Consider the following 3771-nt stretch of genomic DNA (forward strand, 5'->3'; position numbering starts at 1 on the left):
TAAGGCACAGAGCCAGCAAGAAAGTAATCTCTTCAGAACAAAGGCTGTTGTTTGTTAAAAAGAGTAAGCTATTGCTATTACAGCTTAGGAACTGTGAATGTTACTGACTAATAAATGCCTTGGGGCCAGTTTCCTCAGAGGTAGGATGAAGTGTAGGCTCACCACACCTGTCTTACTCTCTAGATCATTATAAAAATAGTAGCAGTAAAAATGATGCTAAATAGTAGGTCACTGGGACTATGGAGGATATTAACTTTTGTTGTGGTTTTACCATACAAAAAATTATGAAGAATGCATTCATTAATCTTGACTGGAAGAAAGCATGAGCATGAGGTAAGACTTTTGGAAATGACTGCTATGGTATTTTGGATCCTTTGCAGTGAATTTTTTTTTTTTTTTTTAGATTATCAAGACTATGTTACTGGCAATTAGAGATAGTGTCTCCTTTTGGTAATTTGTCTTATCCATAAAGGCCGAACAGTATGAAGCATTTATACCAGAACTGCTGTAAGGAAAACTTGGAGATATACGGCTTACTCTAAAATAAATGAAAACTATTAATTTAAACTAGTGAATATAAAAAAGAATTATTTTGGCTGAAAATTGGAAAAGGATTGATCTTGTACGGAAAGTCAAATTTTTGAAAAAAAGTAGGAGAAATCTTTGGTTTTCACTAAGCTCCTCTTTTTACCAGACTTGCAGCCATACATAACATCTTCTGGGGCAGAACACATCTATAAATATGTATCTTCTTGAGGAGTTACAAAACCAGTGGAACTCTAAGTGAATAGGGGAAGATAATTTTATTTCTTCTCTGTTTTCATGAATTTAATTAATCTTTAATGGTTTTTATCTCATGCTGATGTGTATATCATTAGATAGTTAACATTCATATGTGTAATTGAAACACAGGAAGCAGTAGGAAGCCTTAAATAAAAAGCAATGACAATTTGATTAAATTTTTTTGGTGGTTTTGTAGTCGTTGTTGTTGTTTATTTGTTCTTTGTTGTTCTTTTTTTGCTTTGTTTTGGTGTTTATTGTTTTGTTTATTCGGATTTTTTTTTTTTAAATGCTTTCTTGGTTAACATTTCCCTCTAAACTGTGTGTGCTGCAACTCTTAAAAATTAATGTTTATTGATTCCTTACATTAAAATACTGTTTTCACCATAAAACTTCAAATACTCAGTAACATCAAAGTATACGAATTATTTGATTTCTCTGTAAGTAAGAATAAAGTTTTGGGGTTTTGCATGAATATATTTTGAACTACGTAAATGTAAACAATTTATTACATTAATTTCTCTCTGAATGTTATAGTTTCCTTCGAAATGGTTTTCAAATTAAGGCTTTTATATATTTACATGTGTTTATCTGCATATTATTCAGGATTATGAAAAATCATCCTGAAACAACTCTTTCTGGTTACAGTGCTGCAATTGGCATGGCACTTTGGAAAGCCCAAATATGTCACTATGGCATTGTTGTGTTACCATCCAGGACTTCCCTCAGGAATAATACAGTAAATACGTTTTTCAAGGAGATAGAAATGTTCTTCCATTAAGGTATGCTAGTATAAGCTTCCTTTTTGTTTTCTTCAGCTGTGCCATGATGTTGGGGAATGTAACCCCTGTTTGTAGACCTCTTCTTATTTTGTTATCATATTGCTTGAATGACATGGCTGTGACCAAGTGTGTGCCTTAGTCTTGGCTATTCATGCACGGTGATGTTGACTGACAGCCAGGAGTCCTCTGTAGTCTCCAGTGTTGAATAGCTGGGATAAATAGATGACATGAGATAGTCTGTAAAATAATATTCTCTTGTGTTTGGAATGCCTGTGTTCTGCTTGCCTAACAGGGTGATATAAACCACCACAAACTTTTGTATTAATAGGACTGCATCACTTCATACCACTTCAGGATTCTGAGAGGGGTCTAAAACAGAAAAAGTGAATTCAACATTCATTTAAATTTCAAAATTAGTTTTCCTGGCTGTATTTGATCAAACTAAGGTTCTTTATAGGTTTCTGTAATGAACATTCATTGCTGAATGTCAACATTTGTGTTTCTGTTGTTTTTGCTCTCTGTAAGTGTGTGAGCTTTTGAAAAAATCTTATTTCAAGAGTTGAGGTTTACTGCAGGTTGTAAAGTTTAAATATGTTATCAGTAACCAAATCCACAGCAGAAATTTAAAGTTTTAGGAGTTTCATTGATTCAGTCTGGTATCAAAATTAGTTACATTGGGTGCTTTTAATCAGAGAAAAATACCAGACCCTAAAGTTCAGATTTTAAATAGGCAGCAACAGTAAAATGAAATGCACTAAATGTTTCAATGAGGATTTTTGAAAAAAATCCCAAGTATTTGGAGAAAATGCTGAGTGAGTACTTTCTAAGGAAATAAAAACAACACTCAGCTGAAAAATTGTGAAGAGTTAAAATCTTAAAATATTGGTGACATGTCATTCTGTAACAGTTAGTTCAGGGAAATAATGTGTGTAGGAGTTCTCTCCATACCATACTTCTTCTGCGTTATTATTCTTCTGCCTGGTAATTATTGGTATTAGTCTCTAAAAATATGGCATGTATGTGCAAGTGTTTAGGTGAACTTACTATGACTTTATTACTTACATGAACTGTGTTGTGGCTTGGTTTTTTTTCTTATTTTTAACCTTGAAATCATTAAGTAGAAGGCAATTTAGGATTTCTGAATTATAAAACAGCTAAAATGGTGCTAATTCCTGTTTTCAGCACAAGTGAATTTTAGTAAGACCTTAAGGAACATGAATATAGCATAGCATACTTTTGAAAAATAACTTTGAAAATGCACTTTAAGCTCTTGAATATTTTAGGAATTTTTATAAGTTTTACTCATTGTAGGTAATTTCTCAACTGATTGAGGCAAAGAGGGTTTTTATCTATTTATCTCAAAAGTATTTGACTCAATTATGGCATTGAATAATGTCATAGATCATTGAATCTAATCAAAGGCACATTTAACTTCCAGTATTGTCTGCAACACTGACCAGCACTGGATGCTTATGAAGACGACATGCATTGAAATATCGAGCTTAAGGTCCAGACAAGGATAAGTGTGAGATATTTTCTGGTCCAAAGGAATGTCATTCTCCATTTAATCTTTATTAAAATAAGTGCATAACTACCTCTTTAATCTGATGTACATTAATTCTTTTAAATCCATGATTGGTTTCATCAGTGAGACAATTTTACTTCCATCAGCATGAAAAGCATAGTAAAGGTGGCATTTATATGGCAACTGATACTAAAAACAAAATGAGATCAAAGTAATTGTTTTTCAGTAGTGTCAGAAGTCCTTCACTTAATGTGAAGGCCCAACCTAATTGTGCTCAATTTGTCTCTATTTCCCCACTGTCAAACTTCGCAGTGTGGTGTTCAGTCACGCTGCACAGGATGTGCATGCACGAGTCTTCATGAGCCAGCATGTATCCAAGGTCATGTGAATTTGAGCTGTAAAATATTCCTACAGATGATTCTTATTTGACGGGGAAGGGAAACATTAAGACCATTGGAAAATTGGGACTGGATAGTCTCTTTCTGTTTTCAGGTTTCTTTTATGAGAGTAATTTTTTCTACTGGTCATTTACAGATTTTCTGGCTAATAGTCATCCATTCTGGTGTTGGGTTCCAGAAGATGTTTATCTGTTACTGAACTTCTTTTCATCAGTCATATTTTTATAGGCTTATCTCTTCTTACAGGATAAGTCAGCTGGCTGGCTTTTGATTTTTTTTTTTGTTA

The 3771-nt window shown here is 33.3% G+C and overlaps 1 long non-coding RNA gene across 1 annotated transcript; it reads left to right on the top strand.

Annotated features, from left to right (window-relative positions):
* The first annotated feature begins 1408 nt into the window (after window positions 1-1408).
* LOC126647109 (uncharacterized) lies at window positions 1409-3157 on the top strand. Its single transcript, XR_007630508.1, has 2 exons — window positions 1409-1562; window positions 3001-3157. It is a non-coding gene; the product is annotated as an uncharacterized LOC126647109 (long non-coding RNA).
* The last annotated feature ends 614 nt before the right edge of the window (window positions 3158-3771 follow it).

Source organism: Myiozetetes cayanensis, unplaced genomic scaffold, assembly GCF_022539395.1.
Source record: "Myiozetetes cayanensis isolate MyiCay16 unplaced genomic scaffold, myiCay2020 scf4, whole genome shotgun sequence".
Classification (NCBI taxonomy): Eukaryota; Metazoa; Chordata; class Aves; order Passeriformes; family Tyrannidae; genus Myiozetetes; species Myiozetetes cayanensis.